At 41.1% G+C, this 26,431-nt stretch overlaps 1 long non-coding RNA gene across 2 annotated transcripts in view; it reads left to right on the top strand.

Annotated features, from left to right (window-relative positions):
- Nucleotides 1-24,373, top strand: part of LOC134911484 (uncharacterized) — a 167,138-nt gene extending 142,765 nt beyond the window's left edge. Inside the window, exons 3-4 of one of the 2 annotated variants that reach the window (XR_010176613.1) lie at nt 15,558-15,644; nt 15,819-16,418. This is a non-coding gene — a long non-coding RNA (uncharacterized LOC134911484). Of the gene's footprint in view, nt 1-15,557; nt 15,645-15,818; nt 16,419-23,475 lie in introns of those variants that run through there. The other variant, XR_010176612.1, reaches the window with a different exon arrangement.
- Nucleotides 24,374-26,431: the final 2,058 nt, after the last annotated feature.

The raw sequence follows: 26,431 nt of genomic DNA, 5'->3' as shown, positions 1-26,431 counted from the left end.
GTGATGCAGGGCAGTCTGGAGCGAGTGCTGACATCTGGTCCGGACTGAAGGACCTGCCAACGATTACTGACATGTCGTCTACTGTCACTGCATATGATTCTCTCACCATTGAAAGAATGGTGGAGGATTATATGAGTGACCGCATCCAAGTAGGCACGTCAGACAGTCCGTACGTATACTGGCAGGAAAAAGAGGCAATTTGGAGGCCCTTGCAGAAACTGGCTTTATTCTACCTAAGTTGCCCTCCCTCCAGTGTGTACTCCGAAAGAGTGTTTAGTGCAGCCGCTCACCTTGTCAGCAATCGGCGTACGAGGTTACTTCCAGAAAATGTGGAGAAGATGCTGTTCATTAAAATGAATTATAATCAATTCCTCCGTGGAGACATTCACCAGCAGCAATTGCCTCCAGAAAGTACACGGGGACCTGAGATGGTGGATTCCAGTGGGGATGAATTAATAATCTGTGAGGAGGGGGATGTACACAGTGAAAGGGGTGATGAATCGGACGATGAGGAGGAGGTGGACATCTTGCCTCTGTAGAGCCAGTTTGTGCAAGGAGAGATTGATTGCTTCTTTTTTGGTGGAGGCCCAAACCAACCAATCATTTCAGTCACAGTCGTGTGGCAGACCCTGTCCCTGAAATGATGGGTTCGTTAAAGTGTGCATGTCCTGTTTATACAACATAAGGGTGGGTGGGAGGGCCCAAGGACAATTCCATCTTGCACCTCTTTTTTCTTTCATTTTTCTTTGCATCATGTGCTGTTTGGGGAGTATTTTTTTGAAGGGCCATCCTGCGTGACACTGCAGTGCCACTACTAGATGGGCCAGATGTTTGTGTCGGCCACTTGGGTCGCTTATCTTAGTCACACAGCTACCTCATTGCGCCTCTTTTTTTTCTTTGCATCATGTGCTGTTTGGGGAGTATTTTTTTTGAAGTGCCATCCTGCGTGACACTGCAGTGCCACTCCTAGATATGGCCAGGTGTTTGTGTCGGCCACTAGGGTCGCTTAGCTTAGTCACACAGCTACCTCATTGCGCTTCTTTTTTTCTTTGCGTCATGTGCTGTTTGGGGAGTATTTTTTTGAAGGGCCATCCTGCGTGACACTGCAGTGCCACTCCTAGATGGGCCAGATGTTTGTGTCGGCCACTTGGGTCGCTTATATTAGTCACACAGCTACCTCATTGCGCCTCTTTTTTTCTTTGCATCATGTGCTGTTTGGGGAGTATTTTTTTGAAGGGCCATCCTGTCTGACACTGCAGTACCACTCCTAGATGGGACAGGTGTTTGTGTCGGCCACTTGGGTCGCTTAGCTTAGTCACACAGCTACCTCATTGCGCCTCTTTTTTTCTTTGCATCATGTGCTGTTTGGGGACAATTTTTTTGAAGGGCCATCCTGTCTGACACTGCAGTGCCACTCCTAGATGGGCCAGGTGTTTGTGTCGGCCACTTGGGTCGCTTAGCTTAGCCATCCAGCGACCTCGGTGCAAATTTTAGGACTAAAAATAATATTGTGAGATGTGAGGTGTTCAGAATAGACTGAAAATGAGTGGAAATTATGGTTATTGAGGTTAATAATACTATGGGATCAAAATGACCACCAAATTCTATGATTTAAGCTGTTTTTTAGGTTTTTTTGAAAAAAACACCCGAATCCAAAACACACCCGAATCCGACAAAAAAATTTCGGTGAGGTTTTGCCAAAACGCGTCCAAACCCAAAACACGGCCGCGGAACCGAACCCAAAACCAAAACACAAAACCCGAAAAATTTCCGGTGCACATCACTAATATCTATATATCTATATATCTATATATATATATCTATCTATATATCTATATATATATATATATATATATATATATATATATATATATATATATATATATATATATATATATATATATATATATACACACACACACACGTCACAGAAACTGTGTAATCAATGAGTATCCCAGTTTAAAGGTATAGTATGGTAAGCCTATGTATGTATGTATATATATATATATATATATATATATATATATATATATATATATATATATATATATATATAAATCAGATCGGAAAAACCGCACACATATCAATAAAGATTCTGTCTGGGTGCTGCAATTTCATACAGATAGTGTAACAATGTTCTCTTCAAGCAAAAGAAATCTTCCTCAGCCAAAAAAGGAAACCAGCACACCACCAGTAGCAAGTTCATAAAGTGCTGTATTTCAGCATGGCAACAGTCACATACATATTCATTTTATATTCCAGCTAGGATTAGCATGATACTTTACATGTCCCTCTGGGTAACAGAATGGAGAGTACAAATCCCCTCTGCCCAACAGCTGTTTCTGTGTAATCACCTTCCTCAAGGGCATCCGACATACTACTGAGCCAAATGCTGCTTTAACCATAAACTGACACCTGTCATCAGCCCCTCAAGCCCACTCACCTGTGGAAATGAATGAAACTCACCTGTGCATGGTCACGTCCATGCTATTGGAAGCCGGAAGATCCTGGCGTGGAATGCAATCAGCCCATGGTGGAATGCACCATGGGAGTACATAACTTCCGCATGACATAGCCGGGCCGCATTCGCAAGCCAATCCAGTGCCCACACACAAAATCACCAAGGCAACCAGGGGACACAATGCCTTCCCATGTACTCTCAAAAAACATCTGGTTCATTAATGGTGATCAAATCCCAGCATTAATACAAAAACCGGTGAGGTGGGATTGAATGTGACTGACAGGTGCCCTGTTATGGTATAATATATCTGAACAATCCAAACCTCAATTGATCCCAGACAGACCACCTCAACGTGTAACAAAAAACATAAACACATACAGTACACTAATATATACAAATGCATAATTTGTATATACGACTGATTTTTTGAATAGGTTAGCTTTATTTGGTTCTCCACCAGAAGAATGTTTATTGGTCACTTGTGACATCACTAGCCTTTACACTAACATTGGACATGAAGCAGGTATTGATTCAATCAGAAAGTCCATTTCTGCAAATGCTATATATAAAGGTCCTCCTTTTGAATACCTGGCATTGCTGCTGGATATGATATTACATAAAAACTATTTTATGTTTGAAAATTCATTTTTTCTTCAATTACAAGGTACGGCAATGGGGTCCAATGTGGCCCATTGTACGGCAATTTATTTATGCATGAGTATGAAAAACAGCATGTTTTGGGCAGCATCATGTATTCACGATACATAGCCTTTTACGTACGTTTCATTGACGATTTCTTCTTTTTATGGACAGGGGACAACACTATACTGTCCAAGTTTATAGATGCATTGAATTCGTTAGCAAGCATCATCAGATTGACACATAATAGCAGCCCTCAGAGCATATATTTTTTATACGTAACTGTTTCCATCAACAATGGCAAATTTGAGACAGCAATTTTTAAGAAACCTACTGACAAGAACACAGTATTATTATGTGATAGTTTAAATCCTAGACCACTCAAGAAAGGACTTCCATTTTCTCAACTGATTCGAGTAGTGAGAATAACTTCAGACAGCACTGCATTGATGGGTGCATTATGGAAAATGGGTAATGACTTTACAGAACGTGGATATCCTAGAGCTGAGATTGAAGAGGCTATTCAAAAATGCCTCACATTAGATGCAACTCCTTGTTAAATAAATCTCAGGAAAAATCAGCTTTAGAGCGGATGGTCTTTCCTAACACATTCTCCATTTCATCGAATTACTTAAGAAATTCGATCCACCGACATTGGCATATTTTGCAGTCAGATCAGACCATTGGACCCCTTTGTAATAATAAGCCGTTATTTGCATATAAGTGAAGTCACAATTTGAAGGACATTATTACATCATCTGACATCAGCCCTGGAATCCCTAGAGCAAATTGGCTCTCATTGAAAAATGGGACCTATGGGTGCAGTGGCTGTGTGAATTGCCAACATATGATCACTGGCGACAGTTTTATTCATCCACATTCTGCAATGAAATATGTCCTCAGACACCACATGACATGTGAGAGCAAATATGTGGCGTATTTTATTCTTTGCCCTTGCAAGCTCATTTATATCGGCAAAACGATCAGGAGACTGAAAGAATGCATAGCAACGCATCGTTCTTCCATTAAAAAGGCTATGGCCCTCATTCCGAGTTGTTCGCTCGCAAGCTGCTTTTAGCAGCTTTGCACACGCTAAGCCGCCGCCTACTGGGAGTGAATCTTAGCATAGTAGATTTGCAAACGAAAGATTAACAGATTTGCGAATAGACAGTTCTTAGCAGTTTCTGAGTAGCTCAACACTTACTCTGCCACTGCGATCAGTTCAGTCAGTTTCGTTCCTGGTTTGACGTCACAAACACACCCAGCGTTCACCCAGACACTCCCCCGTTTCTTCAGACACTCCCGCTTTTTTCCCAGAAACGGCAGCGTTTTTTCGCACACACCCATAAAACGGCCAGTTTCCGCCCAGAAACACCCACTTCCTGTCAATCACACTACGATCACCAGAACGAAGAAAAAGCCTCGTAATGCCGTGAGTAAAATACCTAACTTAATAGCAAATTTACTTGGCGCAGTCGCACTGCGGACATTGCGCATGCGCATTAGCGACTAATCGCTCCATTGCGAAATAAAATAACGAGCGATCAACTCGGAATGAATACCTATGTCCAAGATCAAGCAAAATACACCACCAGTAGCGAGACATTTCGCCACCAATGGTCACACAATGCGTGACTTCAAATTTATGCCGCTGGATCAGGTTAAGTCATGGAAGAGAGGTGGTGACCGACATAAGAGGCTACTGCAAAGAGAATGTGAATTGATCTACAACTTTAATACTGTGGCACCACATGGATTTAATAAAGAACTAATACTTAGCTGTTTTTTATAAAAATCCGTTATGCTTAGGGATCTCGCTTGCCATTTAATATTACTTTTTCAATATATCAATAGTCTCTGGGGGCTGCTTATTATTAAGATTACTTAATATTATGCATTTGCATATATTAGTGTACTGTATGTGTTTATGTTTTTTGTTACACCTTGAGGTGGTCTGTCTGGGATCAATCGAGGTTTGGATTGTTCAGACATATTATACCATAACAGGGCGCCTGTCAGGTACATTAAATCCCACCTCACCAGTTTTTGTATTAATGCTGGGATTTGATCACCGTTAATGAACCAGATGTGTTTTGAGAGTACACTGGAAGGCATTGTGTCCCCTGGTTGCCTTGGTGATTTTGTGTGTGGGCACTGGATTGGCTGGCGAACACGGTCCAGCTATGTCATGCGGAAGTGATGTACTCCCATGATGGATGCCCGGACCGGAAGTGCGTTCCACCAAGGGCTGATTGCATTCACGTCAGGAACTTCTGGCCTCCAGTAGTGCAGACTTGACCATGCACAGGTGAGTTTCATTCATTTCCACAGGTGAGTGGGCTTGAGGGGCTGATGACAGGTGTCAGTTTATGGTTAAAGCAGCGTTTGGCTCAGTAGTATGTTGGATGCACTTGAGGAAGGCGTTTACACCGAAACGGCTGTTGGCAGAGGGGATTTGTACTCTTCGTTCTGTTACCCAGAGGGACATGTAAAGTATCATGCTAATCCTGGCTGGAATATAAAAGGAATATGTATGTGATTGTTGCCATGCTGAAATACAGCACTTTATGAATTTGCTACTGGTGGTGTGCTGGTTTCCTTTTTTGGCTGAGGAAGATTTCTTTTGCTTGAAGAGAACATTTCTCCAGAGGTGCGGCACACAATGTAATAAAGATTAAAAAACTTGCAGGCATGTCAATGTTTTAGGTGTTATTTACACTATTGTCAGGATAAACAAAACAGTTTACATTATCTTACCTTTATACCAACACCCTGTGTATGGCCTCACCGGAGTCTGGGACTGGATGCCCGTTCAGTGTCTCAGGCCAATTATGTCACCCAGAAAAGGCAAAATGGGGGCTGCGCTGAATTTGTTCAGTATGACAACAATAATGATAAGAATTGATACACTAAATTATTTAGGATAAATACATCATAAAATGCATGCACCAATAATAAAATTGTTTAAAAAGCTCAAATGGTACAATTTGTAATTCAAGGGTTACCCAAACCACCAGGAGTATGAGAGAGGAATGAAGTAAAGGAAGTCCGTTCCAAAATTTTGTCCCCAATGATAGGAAAGTCCAGCATATGCAGATAGTAGGAGGTAAACAAGTGTCCAATGCTATATTTTTACCGCTACAGGGTATGATGCTCCAAGGTTCTAGATGGTGAGCTCCTCATGCAGTGCGGTAGACAAGATTCATCGGTTCAACTTGGATGTACAAAGTCCTCCAAAGGCAATAGTATTCTGGTTTATGGTAGGGGAGCGTCCGTACTTCCAACGGTAAAATCCTGGCGAGGGACCCTGTGCCACTGACGCATTTCGCTGCAGTCAGCCAGCAGCTTTTTCAAAGGTATCAATGATTTGAGCATGTGGGGTTTATATACCCATTTCAATATGGTGGCTGATTAGCACCTGATGTTAATGTTACATGACTATTAAACAATAAGCATAAAAATACAACAAAATTATATAGAAGACAGACCTTCTCATAAGATGGGAAAGATGTAAACAAAGTTCAGTTTTTATCATATATTGATTTGCAAAACGTATTTTACTCTAGCAACTGGAATAACCAGGAAGTGTGAATATAATTAACAACCAATCGGTACGTTTGTTATGGCTCATATCACTATAGAGACATTTGTTTATACATTGTTATTGGAGGGGGACAGAATTATGGGTAACACAGGGTTCTCTTTTGTGGATAGCACGTAATCAGGGACTCAGTCACTTGACCGCTGTCACGTCACGAGGCCGAAGCCCCGGCCATATCCACCAATAGGAGAAGAATGTAGCAGGGACTCGACCACGTGATCGTCACTGCGTCACCTGATCGGATCTCCAGAACACCCACCATATAGGAGGAGTAATCACAAGGCAGCCGCCGGGGGGAGTTCACTTCCGCTCTCAATGCGGCGTCACTTCTGCCCTCTCTACGGCAGCCATCTGTGGGCAAAAAGAGAATCATAAACAGTGCCAAACAGAGCACTACCGCCCTTACTAGCTGGGCTCCGGTCACGTGAGCCTGATAATGTATAATGACTTAGTCTTTATGGAGAACAGGATCACATGACCGCATATATACACAATAATTTAAAGGGCTGGTTTCAAATGTTCAACCCATAATTGTACAGGAGAAAGCATCTCACTAATGGGATATATAGGACCCCTATAGTCAATAAAGAGGAAGTCTAAACAACATAGAGGCATTAAATGAATAGATCACATTTTCATAATGACTAAATTCTAAGTCATATGGCCACATGGTGTTCAGTGGTCTGGAGCAATTTCATTCATTTAACTAGGATAACAGTATTATAATATTGAAGTGTTTAGTATATAGTATCTTAAATCTATGAAATAAAAAAAATTAACTATAACCTATAACAGAAAGTAGTATGGCTTATATTCTATGAAACCAAAAATCAAGTTACCAAACAATAAGCCCAAAAATGTATATTCTGAAAGAGCACATAGGGTCCTATGTTTTCTTATTTATTAATTTATTATTGGGTTCTCAATTTTTTTAGATATATAGTTTTATTTATTCATTAATATTATAATGTCATTTTTTCTGTATTTCTGATTTCTGTATATATCAATTTACCTACTTCTTATTCATCCCAATAATTTCATTAATAAGAATAGATAAATAGTGGGAAGGGGGAGAAAGAAAAAAAGTGGGGGGGAGAGGGGAGGGGGGAAGGAATAATACATAAATAAATATATATATATATATATATATATATATATATATTATTTTGTTAAATTATAGTGTTCAATTCTACAGCCTCATTCAGACCTCCCAGATAGATTGTGCCCATTCTAAACATCCAATAGGCTTCTTGGTGGCACAGTCTTTTAAACCTATCCCCCCCCTCTACTGGTCAGTGGAATATGTTCCACCCCAATGAGTCTGAGGCCTTTTGGATTGCCATTGTGAACAACATGAAAATGTTGAGAGACACTATGAGACTCGAGTTTCTTGATGATGTTTCTGCGATGCTCAAGAAACCTCACCTTCAATTTCCTAGTTGTACGTCCCACATATTTAAGGCCACATTCGCATGTGAGAATATATACAACGTAAGTGGAATTACAATTAATGAAGTGTTTGATTTCATATGACTCATCATTACTCTCTGTTTTAACATATTTAGTTTTATTTTCTATATGATTGCAAGTAATGCATCTACTTGCTCCACATTTAAAGAACCCTTTGGTTTCTGTTTGTAGCCAAGAGTTAGTTTGAGATGTTATTTGGGATTCTAATTTAAAAAAACTGGGTGCAAGTGTGTTTTTGAGGGATTTATTCTTTCGGAAAACAAATACCGGATTAGCTGGTAATAAGGGCGCTAATAGATAATCCTGTTTCAAAATTTTATGATTTTTCTTTATAATCTGTTTAATTTGGGAGCAATGGTTAGTATAGGTGGAGATAAAGGCTAGTTGTCTACTTTCCCCAATTATGTCACCCGCATGAACGTAGCGCCAGGATAGTGATGATGTGAACCCATCACCATGGTAACCAGGACACTGGAAGAACAAGCATACTCTGCATAAATATAGTGCAAAAGTTAACACTGAAAGTCATAATATTCAGTTATCAAAAGCATTAATACATAAGGCATATAAAATTACTGTATAAAGACAATAACATTAAAATAAAACTTCAATGTCATTATGAACACACAGTGACTGAGGTTAACAAGGTCTAATTAAAGGCACAGTGTCTAAAAATAGGAAAAAATTCAATCTTCATTCAATCCTTTAAGTGACATAACATCTAAGTGGTAAATCCAACGTGCTTCAAGTTACAGTCACCACCTCTTGTAGGTTGAGGGACATGATCAATGATCCAACACCAGATGCTGGTAAAATTATGTTTTGATTCTACAAAATGACAAGTGACAGATTGATCGCTAGTCCCGTTCTCTAAAGCTGCCCTGATGGTGGACCGGTGACCAGTCATTTTATCTTTAGATTTACACTGAGTCTTGCCTACATATGATAGACAGCAGGAGTATAAGATCTGGTAAACAACAAATAGCATCAATAAGAATTTTTCATTGCATTTATCACAGCAATGGAAAATCTTTCAACACCACAGCCACATTTCTGATACTATCTGAACCATAAGGGTTTTCAGAACTTTTTCCAAATGTGCAGTTGCAATAAATGATCGACTACAGATGGGTCCTCCGTTATCTTGGATGTTTCTGCGCCTAGACGGAGGTTTAGTCATGCCTAGTCAATAGACTAGGTTGCTGAGTTTAATCACGTACAGGCGCGTTGAGGCACGACTACTGTAGATACTCAGCATGCAATACACATCTCCAGCACTGGGTGGCTAATGCTCCACTAATCCAGTTTTTTAGATTGAATAGTAGTGGACTGTTCTACAGTACAATCTCTGGCAAATGGTCAGTGACAACTGTAATGTTAATATACAGTCCTGTACTGCATACTATACACACAGATGGTGACCAATGGTCAGATGGAGAGTGTAAAAAAAAAAAGTTTATACAGTAAACAAACGTGTTAAAACACTTGTGTATGCAGATGCAACTAATGTGTGAAAGTAATAATGTAGCTCATTGACTTTAAAGTATGTACAGTGCACTAAATACTGTGTTTTGCTATATGAGTGTCCGAGTCCCCTAACAGCATAAACAAACACCAATGGGAAGGAATCACTACTTGCATTACTTTTATACATGAACTTGTGAATCTTCCATGCAGCGACATGGGCAAGCGATGAACGCTCCTGTCTCCCACGCTGAGAGTCCCGGGTTCGATTCCCAAAGTGCCAATCTATTTTTTTCCCTGACATTCACTTTTTTAATTTTTTGTTCTTTTTAATGCATTGTAATACATTCAGTGGAAGGGTGCACACAGGTTTCACATAAATCAGGGTACATCTGCATGAGCATCTGATTCCGCTATCTAAAATACATAGCAGTAATGAGCACCCATAGACATACCAATAAATATAAATGAGTATATCCTGACACAATTAACTGTTCGAGCAACCCAGTACTGTAGATCATCGGTGACAGAGAATCTGTGTTGTACTTTATGAGAAGGGATTACTGCTACTGTACCATTTACACATCTACAGTATCAACGCGACTGCAGTTCTCTATGTGATTTTTATATACAGTATACTGTAGTATTGTGTTGCACATTTATTGTAACCTGACCTCCCTCCCTGTCTACTGTAAGAACTGTGTAGTCTGCCAGGGGGGTAGGGGGTAGGAGGAGGCAGTGGAAAATACCATGTTTTGCAATATGAACGTCCGAGTCCTCTAACAGCATAACCGAACACTAATGGGAAAGAATTGCTGCTTGCATTACTTTTATACATGAACTTGTGTATCTTCCATACAGTGACGTGGGCAAGCGATTAAGGCTCCCAGCTCCCATGCTGAGAGTCCTGGGTTTGATTCCCATAGTGCCAATCTATATTTTTTTTCCCTGACATTCACTTTATTAATTTTTTTTGTAATCCTTTTTTCTTTGTAAAATCATTAAAAAAAAATTGTGGGGACCCCCTTCTAAGCATGACCAGCCTCAGGCTCATTGAGTCAGTCCTGGTTGTTAACATACAGGAGTAAAACTGCATAGGGTTCCAACGTATTTAGGCAACCAGCACCGGGCTCTTTGTTCAGTCCTGGTTCCAAAAATATGGGGGCCAAAAGAAGTAGGGGTTCCCCATATTTTTAAAACCAGCACCGGGCTCCACTAGCCAGAGAGATAAATCCACAGCCGGGGGACACTTTTATACTGGTCCCTGCGGCCGTGGCATTACCCCCCCAACTAGTCACCCCTGTCCCCCATCCCTGTCTTTTGTTGTGGAACTACAATTCCCAGAAAGCCTCCCCTGCTTGCTGGTACTTGGAGAACCACAAGTACCAGCATGTGGGGAAATAACAGGCCTGTTTTATCTGTAGTTCTACAACAAAAGAAATACCCAAATAAAAACAATACACACACACCCCGTGACAGTACAATTTATTAAAACACACTCATACATACTTACCTACATCCCACGCCGGCCAATCACGTGCACTTAGAGTGAGAATAGATCCTGTGTGGAGCAATGCGAGTCACCAAATCTGCTGCGTAGCGAGAGCAGCAAGGCTGCAAGGAGACTTGGAGCACTCGTCCCTCTGTCGGCGTTCTGGCAGGAGGGATGCAGCTGTTGGGATATACTGTAAACAGACGGTATCCCATCCGGTGGGATTGCGTATGTAATCCAAATATACAGTGGGGGTGATTCAGGCCTGATGGCTGCTGTGCGTACCACAATGTTCACGCACACTGCTAAACGGCGACAGGCTGGTGCAAAAATTACGATCGCACAGGCTTTTGCAAGGTGATTGAAAGGAAGAGGCCATTTGTGGGTGAAAACTGACCATTTACTGGGAGTGTCTGGAAAAATGCATTTGGACACAAGAGTTTTTAGGGAGGGTGTTTGACGTCAGCTCTGTCTCATTGCACAGTAGGAGTAAGTCCTGGGTTGTGCACAGACTGCACATACTGGATTTTCAATAATGATGTGCACTGGACATTTTTCGGGTTTTGTGTTTTGGTTTTGAATTCGGTTCTGCGGACGTGTTTTGGATTCGGACGTGTTTTGGCAAAACCTCCCTGAAATTTTTTTGTCGGATTCGGGTGTGTTTTGGAATCGGGTGTTTTTTTACAAAAACCCCTCAAAAACAGCTTAAATCATAGAATTTTGATCCCATAGTATTATTAACCTCAATAACCATAATTTCCACTCATTTCCAGTCTATTCTGAACACCTCACACCTCACAATATTATTTTTAGTCCTAAAATTTGCACCGAGGTCGCTGGATGACTAAGCTAAGCGACCCAAGTGGCCGACACAAACACCTGGCCCATCTAGGAGTGGCACTGCAGTGTCAGACAGGATGGCAGATTTAAAAAATAGTCCCCAAACAGCACATGATGCAAAGAAAAAAAGAGGTGCAATGAGGTAGCTGTGTGGCTAAGCTAAGCGACCCAAGTGGCCGACACAAATACCTGGCCCATGTAGGAGTCGCACTGCAGTGTCAGACAGGATAGCACTTCAAAAAATAGTCCCCAAACAGCACATGATGCAAAGAAAAAAAGTGGTGCAATGAGGTAGCTGTGTGGCTAAGCTAAGCGACCCAAGTGGCCGACACAAACACCTGGCCTATCTAGGAGTGGCACTGCAGTTTTCTAACGAGAGCTTCCATCCTCATGTGAATCTGAACCACTAGCCATGAACATAGGCCAGGGCCTCAGCCGTTCCTTGCCACTCCGTGTAGTAAATGGCATATTGGCAAAGTTTATGCTTCTCATCAGACACTTTCAATTTAAATTTTTGGGTCATTTTACTGAACTTTTGTTTTCTGGATTTTACATGCTCTCTACTATGACATGGGGCATCGGCCTTGGCAGACGACGTTGATGGCATGTAAACGTCTCGGCCATGACTAGTGGCAGCAGCTTCAGCATGAGGTGGAAGTGGATCTTGATCTTTCCATATTTTACCCTACACATTTTTGTTCTCCATTTTTTAATGTGTGGAATTATATGCCAGTAATATATCAATAGCAATGTCCTACTGTACCGTACTGCTTTATATTATATACTGGTGGTCAGCAAAATTATGCACTATCCTCCTACTATATTTACTGTGCAAAACTTAAATGCACCACAGGTATGGATGGATAGTATACTTGACGACACAGAGGTAGGTAGAGCAGTGGACTACTGTACCGTACTGCTATATATTATATACTGGTGGTCAGCAAAATTATGCACTGTCCTCCTACTATATACTGTGCAAAACTTAAATGCACCACTGGTATGGATGGATAGTATACTTGACGACACAGAGGTAGGTAGAGCAGTGGACTACTGTACCGTACTGCTATATATTATATACTGGTGGTCAGCAAAATTATGCACTGTCCTCCTACTATATACTGTGCAAAACTTAAATGCACCACTGGTATGGATGGATAGTATACTTGACGACACAGAGGTAGGTAGAGCAGTGGACTACTGTACCGTACTGCTATATATTATATACTGGTGGTCAGCAAAATTATGCACTGTCCTCCTACTATATATACTGCGCACAACAACTAAAATGCACCACAGGTATGGATGGAAAGTATAATTGACGACACAGAGGTAGGTAGAGCAGTGGCCTACTGTACCGTACTGCTATATATTATATACTGGTGGTCAGCAACATTATGCACTGTCCTCCTACTACTGCGCACAACTAAAATGCACCACAGGTATGGATGGATAGTATACTTGACGACACAGAGGTAGGTAGAGCAGTGGACTACTGTACCATACTGATATAATACTGGTGGTCACTGGTCAGCAAAATTCTGCACTGTCCTCCTACTATATACTACAATGCAGCACAGATATGGAGCGTTTTTCAGGCAGAGAACGTAGATATTTTCAACACACTGAGCACAGATATTTGCAAGCACACTGAGCACACATATTTGCAGCACACTGAGCACAGATATTTGCAGCACACTGAACACAACTGAGAGAACGCTGCACACGTACTCTCCCTATCATCTCCAATGCATGAGTGAAAATTACGGCGACGCACGGCTCCTTATATAGAATACGAATCTCGCGAGAATCCGACAGTGGGATGATGATGTTGGGGCGCGCTCGGGTTAACCGAGCAAGGCGGGAAGATTCGAGTCCGCCTCGGAACCGTGTAAAATGGGTGAAGTTCGGGGGGGTTCGGATTCCGAGGAACCGAACCCGCTCATCACTAATTTTCACAGCTCGGCATACACATGCATTTGCACACTAGCAAGGGTGAATATCTGAACACAGCAGTACTATCGGGTCTGAATTACCCCCAATGTACTGTATAGTACTATAAGATCTTTTGAGCAGGGCCCTCCTACCTGTTGTGCTTTTCCTTCTGTTACTTACAGTACAGTCGGAGCCTGCCCTAGGCAAATGCCTAGGGCATTTGGAATGCCTAGGGGCACAAGCAGCTTCTGCTGATTAACATGATATGCAGCATGCCTATATTCTGTGTGTGACTGCAGCTCTATCTGCATATGAAATGCATTACTAATGTGCAGCATTATGTGTATAAGGAGTACTACAGTACTTTGTTGCATAATGTTTAGAAAGGGCACTACTGTGTGGTCTAATGTGAATAAAGAGCAATATGATGTGGTGTAATGTGAATAAGCGTCACTACTGTAAGGAGTATAGTAACGTGGTACTACTGTGTGATGTAACGTGAATAAGAGACACTATTGCATGATACAGTATAATGTGAATAAAGTTGCAGTACTGTGTGGCGTCATTTCAACTGGGGGTATTATTGTGTGGTCATGCCCCTTCCCAGCCTTGGGCTGCACACCGAATGTGCACACTGGCCCTCATTCCGAGTTGTTCGCTCGTTATTTTTCTTCGCATCGGTGCGATTTTCCTCTAACTGCGCATGCGCAATGTTCGCACTGCGGCTGCGTCAAGTAAATTTGCTAAGAAGTTTGGTATTTTACTCACGGCATTACAAGGTTTTTTCTTCGTTCTGGTGATCGGAGTGTGATTGACAGGAAGTGGGTGTTTCTGGGCGGAAACTGACCGTTTTATGGGTGTGTGTGAAAAAACGCTGCCGTTTCTGGGAAAAACGCGGGAGTGGCTGGAGAAACGGGGGAGTGTCTGGGCGAACGCTGGGTGTGTTTGTGACGTCAAACCAGGAACGAAACTGATTGAACTGATCGCAGTGGCAGAGTAAGTGTCGAGCTACTCAGAAACTGCTAAGAAATTTCTATTCGCAATTTTGAGAATCTTTCGTTCGCAATTCTGCTAAGCTAAGATTCACTCCCAGTAGGCGGCGGCTTAGCGTGTGCTATGCTGCTAAAAGCAGCTTGCGAGCGAACAACTCGGAATGAGGGCCACTGTTCCTTTTTAAAATATAGGTGGTAGGAGCAGCAAAATGAGGACTGCTATGGGTGAGGGGGGATGGTGCTGGGAAAGGGGTACAGTGTCAGAGGTGGAACTAGCGTCTGTGCAAGGGGGTTCCAGCCAAAATCTTGCCTAGGGCATCATATTGGTTAGGGCCAGCTCTGAGTACAGTTCACTATTATTTATAGTACTCCCTACAACACCACCTGCAGTACTGTAACCCTCTGTTTTTGCCACACTGAAGCTGTCATGAAATGTCATGACTGCTAATGCATAAATGACTACACTACAGTTTTTGCCATGATCTGTACTTGTACTATGGTGTTTTATTCCTTTTATAATTTGTTTATGACATGTTGAAGCTTAACTCTTGTACAGTACTTTATATTTTGAATAACAACAATACAGTATAATACTGTACCTACAGTATACAGTAGTAATTGTATAGTATTGAAATGTGACTAATTTTTTTTCCTCCAATACAGAGCCAATGATTTATGGGGGGCCCAGACAGGGCCAAGGAAAATTGTCTGGCCCGGGCACTTGCACCTAGCAGCCCACTTATACTAGAGGTAAACTATAGCAATGCTTAAATTACCTCGACAGCATACAGTAGTGTTCTATTTACTGTAGTGACAATACAGTACATTGTGAATATCCAGATTTTCTAATTTAGAGTACTGTATTACCACTACTACACTATACAGTATATTTGTGTTGTAATACTGTCCTTTTTTTCCCCACAGAACAGCTGCTGATGGCCCTCCAAGCCATTCGGATATTGGTCCACATGATAGTTGACCATTTTTTTATTTTTTGTTTAGATCACTTTCAATTGTTTATTTTTTTTGTAAATTTGTTCATTACATTTTTTTTATTGGACTTCGTTGTATATTTTTATTTTTTACTGCATGGTACAGTACTGTACCTTACTTACTGTACTAAACTGTATAACAGAATCTCAAGTCATCTATAAGCTACAGTAGGCATGCTCTACATCCTACAATTATCTTGCAGTTTCAAATGAAATTCTGGTAATGGATAAGAGCAAATGACAATAATCCATTACCAGAATTGTATTACAACCCTTAATTGAATTTTCCCCATACAGTAGTACTAATTTATACAGTACAGTATACAGTATGAGGCAGTTGAGAATACAAAAATTGGACAACACATCAGGATTATTTTAATAAACACTTTCTATTTACAGCAGAGGACATGGGACAAAATCAGTAGGAACATGTAACATCACACATACTGTAATAAAAAAGCCAACATCACACATACTGTATGGTATTTTAAGAAAAAGGTAACATAACAAATACAGTAACATTATCAACTTTCACATTTTTTCTTTTTGGGGGGGGGGGGGTGCGGGGTAATGCATTTTTTGTTTTATTTTTTGTATTATTATTAGTTTTTGTCTTTTGATTTTGGAACACTGGCGCATATGGACACCAGAATGGAGAACGGAAACAGACAACAGCAGCCACTGGATGGACACAGCACAAGGCCCCAGATGGACACAGCATAATGGACTCAGACGCTTGGGGATAGAAACACTTTAATTACAGCAGAGGACGTGGGACAAAATCAGTAGGAACATGTAACATAACACATATTGTAATAAAAAAGCCAACATCACACATACTGTACGGTACTTTACTAAAAAGGCAACATCACAAATACAGTAACAATATCAACTTGAAAATTTTTTTTATTTTTATTTGGGGGGGGGGGGGGGGGGGTGCCGGGTAATGTATATATTTTTTGTATTATTTTTAGTTTTTGTCTTTTGATTTTAGGACCCTGGCGCATACGGACACCAGAACGGAGAACCTAAACAGACAACAGCAGCCCCTGGATGGACACAGCACAAGGCCCCAGATGGAAACAGCACAAAGGACTCAGACGCTTGGGGATAGAAACACTTTATTTACAGCAGAGGACGTGGGACAAAATCAGTAGGAAGATGTAACATAACACATATTGTAATAAAAAAACCCAACATCACACATGCAGTACGGTACTTGAATAAAAAGGTAACATCACAAATACAGTAACAATATCAACTTGAACATTTTTTCTGGTTTTTTTTTTTTGGGGGGGGCGGGATAATGCATTTTTTTTGTATTATTTTTGGTTTTTGTCTTTTAATTTTGGAACACTGGCGCATACAGACACGAAAACGTAGAACGGAAACAAACAGCAGCCCCTGGATGGACACAGCACAAGGCCCTGGATGGACACTGCACAATGGACTCGGCCGCTACTGGATAGATACAGAAGCACAAAAAATCAACTCATGCCAGGTGCCAGGGGCATAAAAGGGGCAACTTGTACCAGGCCCTTAAATTACCAGGGTCAGACACACCCATCAGGAATTTTGGTGAGCCAAGTTTATGCACTCCCCTTGTTTGCATAACCGTGCTGCTCCGAGTGGATTCAGCACAGTGTATGCAGCCCCAGAAAATTTACTGTACAGTACAATACCTGTAGGTCATTCTCTGTATACAGTACAGTGACACAAATCTTTAACTCCAGCTGTGTCAAGATGATGTGCTGAAGCTACCTGTAGGAAGATCGGTGGGGAATTATCTTGTTTCTTCAACCTGAATCTTCCAAGGCATTCTCCTCGACATTCTCAGCACAGCATTTATGGTATCCTGTATCTTCTTCTTTTCAGCTTCACCAATCCTCACGCGACATTCACACCTTGCCATAATGTCATTTACCAGATTTTTGGGAAGCAGAATTTTCTCCTTGGCACCATCAAAGTTCACATGATGGGTCCACATCAAGTACGTGTCGTATCCCACATGGTACTGGAACAGAGCATGTGCATATTTGTGAATATGTCCTTGTGAAGCTCTGTACAGATTGTCGTCCAGGGCAGTGGAGATGACAGCCAGGGGAATATCAGTCAGAGTGCCGCCAAATGTATCGTGAAGTGGCCTGTGAGCAGGTGTGCTGGTCATCATTGGTGTTCCTGACAACAGCACACTTGAATTGCTGACCAATGCTGGACCTTCAACTGTCAAGTTCGGTACTGAAAGTAGTGTTGTATGGACACTCAAATTATTTTGATGGCGATCCAGGTCTTCATGTCCACCCATGTCCATCCAGTCATCCAGGTCTCCACATCCATCCAGGCCTCTGCGTCCATCCAGGCCTCCGCGATCATCCAGGCCTCAGAGTCCATCTCCACCGACTTGAACCACTTGGTGGTTCATTGTAATCATGGTCCGGCCAACTCCATCTTGCAATTCTTCCCTTGTTTGTTGGAAGGCTTTCTTCATAGCTTCTACCATCTGATCCTTTATGCCTTCTTTAAGGCCAGCAATTTCAGTCTGCAGCTGACTGTCCTGTTCCCCAAGGTGACTTATTGTACCTGTTCACCAAGTTCTGCCTCCAGATTGGTCACTTTGATGATTAGCTCCTTTACCAAACCAGCACAGGCACACTGGCAGTCCTTCACATCAGTGTTCACATCTGTGAAATCCAACCTTCTTCATGACGAATGTGCCATGTCTTCTTGTCCAGGGGTGGCAACATGGTCAAAAAAGGAAACTTCCTGATGTAGCGTGTTTGTCACTTCCTCTAGCACCGGTGTTTCCATGTTGATTGGATGAACATCGTGATCTGCAAGAGTTGAAAAAATGACAGTGTTTGGTAAACCACATATCTGCTTAAAAAAAATTATTCTTTGCCTTGGCATTTTTTCGTGGTTTCATCACGTTTTCTTTCTGAGCCTTCTTGGCAGTTTTCTTTGGCATTTCTGGGGCTGTTGCAGCCAGTTTCTATGCCATTGATGGGCGTGTTTTGGCACTCCCATAGAATCTGGTAGTCTACATTGTCACTCTTATTTTGTCTAAAAAAAAACAGTAAGGAAACATGTAAAGCACAATATGGTTAAAATAACAAACAACTGTACATTTTCAAATAAAGTGCACAACAGTAAAGTACAGATACAGTATTATCCTTTTTCCCTGTACTACAGCATACTGTACAGTACTGTGCCTCCCAACATGACCCTCTCCAGGAGGGACAGAATGCTCTGTTACTGGACTTAATTTTTAATGTACAGTATGATTGCCATCACCTGTATTGAACAACTGTACTGTACAGTAGTTATTTGATAAGAAAGGTGTTTCACCACAGGTGATAGCAATCATACATTATTGTGCATTAATATAGAAGTCCAGGAACATAGTATGCTGTCCCTCTTTGAGAGGGTCATTTTGGGAGGCACAGTCATAGGTTTTGCAGGCTACGGGGCAATGCTGAAGGAGTGTCACAATCCCCTAGCTAAATACACAGGGGTGATAGGAATAAACGAGCTCTATGCACATTACTATTCACCAGACTCGATTACATAGCAAACTGACAAAATGGCCGCCGCCCGTGAACCCCCGCCTCGTTGCAGCGCTCGGCTATGGAGCGAGCAACGGCATAGGTTTTGCAAACTACAGGGCAATGCTAAAGGAGCTTCACAATCCCCTAGCTAAAATACACACGTACAGTACAGTAAGGATATTAATTAAAATATATAAGTAAATGGAAACAGTAAATTAGAGAATTACCGATCAAATACTGTGTGAAGAAACTGTAGAAACCTGCTGGAACAAGTGAGGCCAGCAACAGATTTCAACAGCAGTAACACAGACAGCAAATTAGCAGGAGATTTCTCAAAGGTCGGAGAGGATCCACACAGCAAGTCTGATTACGAGGAAACAGCTTTGCAGAGTGGTTATGGAGCTGTGACTGAGACGCTCTTTTATCCTGATTCAAGCAAAGGAAATTCTTCCCGCTCAAAGCATGCTCTGTGATTGGTGTAGGGATGAATGCTACTACACAGGCACCAATCACTGAGCATGCTTTGAGCGGGAAGAATTTCCTTTGATTGAATCAGGATAAAAGAGCATCTCTGTCAAAGCTCCCTGCTCTTGAAAGGTTCTCCAGAATGTCATTCTGGAAACGCCACCATATCTCATTAAAGCAACGCCCAAAGCATCATTTGAAGGTCCATGTATGGGGAGGAGTATCACGATTAGTAGCTGGTCCCCTATTATTTTTTTAAGGTACTGTGGGGGTAATCCTGAGTTGATCGCAGCAGGATTTTTGTTAGCAGTTGGGCAAAACCATGTGCACTGTACGGGAGGCAGATATAACATGCGCAGAGAGAGTTAGATTTGGGTGTGGTGAGTTCAATCTGCAATCTAAATTGAAGTATAAAAATAAAGCAGCCAGTATTTACCCTGCACAGAAACAAAATAACCCACCCAAATCTAACTCTCTCTGCACATGTTACATCCGCCCTCCCCTGCAGTGCACATGGTTTTGCCCAACTGCTAAAAAATGTCCTGCTGCGATCAACTTGGAATTACCCCTTGTACTTTATTCTGTCCCTGTGTTGTGTAAAAATACATGCTATACTGTACAATACATGTAAATGCACAAAAAATGAGTTGCTTATTAATGAACAACATTTTCTTATTTCTGTAGGGATCATGGATAAGCAATTCTTCCAAGAAAAAATAGTAGAGGGATGTATGGTGCCATTCGTGAAAAAATATTACCCATCTCTTCTCAAGATATTCCAAGACAATTTCCCTAAACACTCTGCCTCAGCCAAATTTATGGAAGAGAAAGGTATCAATTGGGAATGCACACCACCAGAGTGAGTATTGTTTTAATACTGTACAAGTAAAATTTTGGATAGCACTCTAGTACTGTAAATTTTTTTTTTTTGTTTAATGAAGAGTACAGTACTGTATGTTTTATTTTCTCTTTTTAACTTAATTAACAAACGTGTTTTTCTGTACTGTTTTTTATTAGATCACCGGACATGAATCCAATTGAATTAGTGTGGGCTCAAATGAAAAGATACATTAGGAGTGTGGTGAAGCCAACAACAAAACAGCGCCTGTATAAAGTATTACCTGTTATAGTTGAAAGAAATGGTCAAGCCACAAATATGTAGTTCTGTACTGTATTTTCTGTATAAAATTTTAATTGATGCATTATTAAAAATGTTTATAAAATTGCCTTTGTTTCAATATTGCGTAAGTTAATGTACAATATTATACATTACACTCTACAGTAGTAGTGTTATTGATGTGTATGAACAGTTGTTTACAGTTTTATAAGTCCTGGGTAATAGAGTACTTATTTTTGATCAGTACAGTACATGAAATCTGATTTTGTAATAAAGACTTTTGTTTACATTTACAGTATATTGATGCTTTTCCAATAAATATTCCATAATACAGCACTGTATGGTACATGGGGGTAAATGTACAGTATGGTGTGTCACTATTGGGGAGAAGTGTTATTAAACATACTGTAGAAACATACTGTAAAGTACTGTACTGTAGAAACATACAGTAGAATTTGACGGCAGATACAGTAAGAACCACTGTGTACACCTAGTATGACCCTTTTTTTATACAATATTTTTAGCTCAAACCTTATTTGATTTTAGCCCCCTTTCCATTCTCTGCTCCAAACTACAGAACAGTACTTACAGTACTCTATTCAGACCTTTAGTCTTTCTGGGTACAGTACTGCAAGCTCAGTGAGACAGTACAGTATTTCTAAAGTACAGTACATTAACTCTTGAGGTTGCTGTGTATAGTAAAGTACTGTAACACACCTTTACAGTAAGACTGTGCAGTATCTTGATAATGACTTATATATGGTAGCTTTACTGTACATTACTATATTTACTTAGCTGTATACTTTATTTTAGGAAAAAACACTAACAACAATAATTCGGCCATCTTGACAATGGGTAATTGCCTTATAGGGCCTGATTGTACGTAAATGCAGCTTCCCTTGCGTCTTTGCTGTCGGTGTATCTGAGGGGCAGATTGGGAAATAAAAGTGGACCTGTAGGACAACATAAAAAGAAAGATGACAAATTCGAATGGGCCTTCATTACGGAATACAATGTACAACATAAATCAATAGAACGAGTCTTAAAGAAGCACTGGGAACTTTTGAAAAAAGATCCAGTGATTGATACCCTTATACCTAATAATCCGGTTCATATTTATCGCAGAGCCCCCAATTTGAAGACTAAGTTAGTCTCTAGTGCCTTTCAGCCATCTTTCCCAGCAGTAAGAATGACCTCACAGGGTTTTTTCAGGTGCAGATGTTTTATCGGATGTAGGAATGTGAAAGGGGATGGTATCAGTAACATCAAAAAAGTCTCCATCAATAATATAGATGTGGATATAAGAAATTTCATTACATGTGACACCAAAAGTGTCGTATATGCTATCAGATGCAAGTGCAACCTGTTCTATATTGGGAGGAAATCGCATCCTCTCAAAACACGAATGGGAGAACACTTGAGGAACATAAAGAAAGGATTGGAGACACATTCTTTGTCTCTCCACTTTAAAAATAAACATGACTCATTAATTTCAGGCATCACCGGCTTTTATGGTATAAGACATGTTCAAAGTACACTGAGAAATAGAGATACGGCAAGTGCTTTAGCAAAAATGGAAATGAGCTGTATATTTAATTATAACACCCTTAGTCCAAATGGACTAAACTGTGACTTTGAACTCAAGTGGTTTCTATAAAATCTTTATATTGGACCAGAATTATTTTTGGGTGTATGTTTATTTTTGTTCATGCCTTGTATAGACATCTGTGTATCTGGGGGTCTGGGACTCCAGGTCGACACACCTTAGGTCGATGCCAATTGATCGACACATCTTAGGTCGACATGGACAAAAGGTCGACAGGAACAAGGTCGACATGGAAAAAGGTTGACATGAGTTTTTTATGTTTTTTTGGTGTCGTTTTCTTCGTAGAGTGACCAGGAACCCCAATTAGTGCACCGCGTCCCCTCGCATGGCTCGCTTCGCTCGCCATGCTTCGGGCATGGTGCCTTCGCTTCGCTCGGCACAGATTACCGTTCCAATCGTAGTCCACGTGGATCGTTAAGTATGAAAAGGTTCCAAAAAAGAAAGAAATTGTGAAAAACTCATGTTGACCTTTTTCCATGTCGACCTTATTCCTGTCAACCTTTTGTCCATGTCGACCTTTTGTCCATGTCAACATAAGGTGTGTCGACCAATTGGTGTCGACCTAAGGTGTGTCAACCTTTTTGTTGTCGACCTGGAGTCCGGATACCGAATCTGGATATGGGTTTAGATATATTTTTGTTTTGGTTTTTGTACAATGATCTGTATATGTGTATCACCATCTTTTATACAAACATCAAGTTTTGTATTGCCGCAAGGCTTATGAGTGGTATCATTTTAATTCACATTTCAATTAACCTTTGGATTACATGATGTATACAGTTTAATTAATGGTAGCAGTGTTATCTTATCTGGAATTATGAGTATGACAAAAAACTGACGTTTTGTTCTTTTTTAGAAAATGATGTAAACAAACTACATATCCCATGATGCCTTCTGTTCTGGTTCATAAAAGCCATGCTATCAGGACAGGATATCCTGTCTGTATTGTTTGAACTACATTTCCTGTACCGTTTGGACTACATTTCCCATGAGTCTGAGTGAGGATCATCACTTCCGCCCGTTTGCGCAACGTCACTTCCGGGAATTACATCTGTTGAACTACACAGGAAACTCAGAAACGGACTTAATTTCCCATAAGTCACAGCGGCCATACACTTCCAGCCAGCGCGATTAGGTTGCTGTTTAAGCATTTAATGCTGTTTAAAAGCGCTGTTTATATTAGGATGTGCAATACTTCTGATTTAGTTCACTCAATTCTGTATTAAGCTTGTGTTTAGATTCTTTTTGGATGAGATCTATATGTTTTTACAATAATTGGATGATGTCATTTCCTGCTGTGATTTTATTGGCTACTCCTACTTTAAATATCTTGCTCCTGCACAATCCACATTATCTTGATAAAGGTCACATGACCGAAACGCATTGATACTGCCATCAGGAGTGTGAGTAGCCAGGACTATTTTTTTAATATGTGTAACTTTTTTCAATTTTATTTTTTTATTTTTTTGGATTTTATTTATTCTTCATCTTTTCTTTGTGGATGTTTTTTACCGTGGACTATTCTTTTAAGACTGTTGTATACAAATAAATTTGTGTGGATACATGTTACCTTGGTGGATAAGAGTTGGAAAAAGGGATATCTCACTGATCGCCTAGAAAAGATACCTTGATAGGAGCAGCTCTCCATTTCCAAGTGTGAGTCAGTGTACGAGATGTATGTGGTCATTTCACATTTAAAGATACCGTGATGTGTTTGATTTCTGCACTGTTCCTGTGAGTGTTGTGGTACGCATTCTTCTGTGATCAGTTTCCCTCTTGGGCCCCATATTTTCATTCACAAACCTGCTAATATAGGAGCGTCCAAAGATACCTTGATGTGTATACACCATTCCCTATTTGTGTGAGTGTCAGTTTAAATATCCTATTTGTGTCCTATTCCCTATTTGTGTCAGTTTAAATATCCCTGTTAGATATACTAACTGACCTCAGAACCTACTACACATGTCTTTTCCATTTTTTTCTGAGAATACGAGCTGTACGGTTGGAGACCTATGTATTTTAACTACAGCGCCTTGAAAGATACCTTGATAGGTGTCACTGTATACCTTGCAGTGTGAGTTTGGGTACATTATGTGGTTTTACCCCAAAGATACCTAGTTGTGTCTATAGCCTGCATTTCTCCTGTGAGTCTTGGGGTACGCGTCCCATTCAGTTCTTTCTTCGTTTTGGACAAACTTTCTTTTTCACTTTTTACACCCTATGGTGCATTGATAGAACACTAAAAGAAAGAAATTAAAATACACTTTTTTGAGCACATGTTAATTTTTTCCTGTGTTTGGGTATGAGCTGGTCCAAATTCCTTATTGATACATATGCGAATTGACCTAACAGAACGTACCACACATTATTTTTTTATTTTGTTTTTATTTTCACGTTAAAAACTGAGCAAACAAATCATCCGGCTGGAGAATGGACCGATGAAACGTAACCTTTGAAAGATACCTTTATAGGAGTCACCATACATCGTGCAGTGTGAGTTTGGGTACGCTGTGTGTCATAGCCCAAAGATACCTAGATGTGTTTACAACCTGCATCTTCTGTGTGAGTTCCGGGGTACGCTCCCAACCAGACTATCCTTCACTTATTCTACTTCTGTTTTTACACTTTGTGGTGAATCGAGAACAAGTTATTTGGAAAGAGAAGATAAAGATACCTTTATGAAAATATATTTATGCTATTTTGTGTGAGCCTCGGTACGCTGAAGTCAAACTTGATTTAGAGACAATTTATTTAAATTTAAAAAAAAGAACGATCTACACATTGGTTGTTGTTTTTTGTTTTTATTTCCACATTTTGGAGTCAACGGATAAGAGAGCACCTTTCAGAGGAATCTTAAGAAGGAATATCAACATCCAAAAGATAAAAGGGATGTATGTATACCTTTATGTTGCGCTGAGTGTGTAAAGAGTGCTTAAACTTCTTGTACTGTTCTTAGAGGCGTAACAAGCACGGGGCGAGCAGGGCACGTGCCCTGGGCGCCGTGGCAGCCCCAGCAGAGGGGGGCGCCACCGCCACCTGCACGGCCCGCTCGCCCCACAGGGTTTCCGCCGGCGCTAACCGTGGCGATCTCCCTGTCTCCCCGGCCCAGCTGCTGTGCCTGTCACACTGTACAGGCAACGGCAGCTAAGAGCCTCCCCCCTCCTGCAGTGTCTCGTCTCCTCTCCATATTACGGAGGTGCGCGCGTGCGCGACTGCTGAAGGTGCAGGTGAGCAGGCCGCAGGAAGTTTACTGTTGGGAGAGGAGGAGGAGGGGGGGGGGGTAACCCGCATACAGTACTTGCTCCGCTGGTATAATAGTAATGGGGAGGTGTTGCCTACTACCAGAGTGAATGACTTGGCATAGAGAAGGGGTAGTGGTTTGGTGCAAAAAGTAAACCTAAATTCAATTCTTATTAGGCAGTGTAATAGAATAGCAATCAGACAGGTTGGAATTAAAATGGCAAAGTATTAAAATCAAAGACTATAAGGAACAAATTACAGAGTTTAACAGCACTTGGGGCTCTCTCCTTATGAACCAGGCTTTATATATTTAATAATTATCACTCAGTCCTAAGTGTGTCACTGAGGGACAGTGTGAGTGTGTGTCAATTATTGCTGTCCAGTGTGTGGGGGAGGGGAAAGTACGAGAATGTGTGTGTGTAGTCTGAGTGGGTGTGTGTGGGGTTTAGGGGTGGCCAGTCTGTGTGTGTGTAATCTACAGCAGAGGCGTAACTAAGGGGGGTCGAGCAGGGCACGTGCTCTGGGCGCCTTGGCAGGCCCAGCAGAGGGGGGAGCCGCAGGAGGCCAGGGCA

Source organism: Pseudophryne corroboree, chromosome 4 (genome assembly GCF_028390025.1).
Source record: "Pseudophryne corroboree isolate aPseCor3 chromosome 4, aPseCor3.hap2, whole genome shotgun sequence".
In the NCBI taxonomy this organism is placed as follows: Eukaryota; Metazoa; Chordata; class Amphibia; order Anura; family Myobatrachidae; genus Pseudophryne; species Pseudophryne corroboree.
Note: the sequence above shows the minus strand (reverse complement) of the source record. Positions and strands in the feature narration are given on the sequence as shown.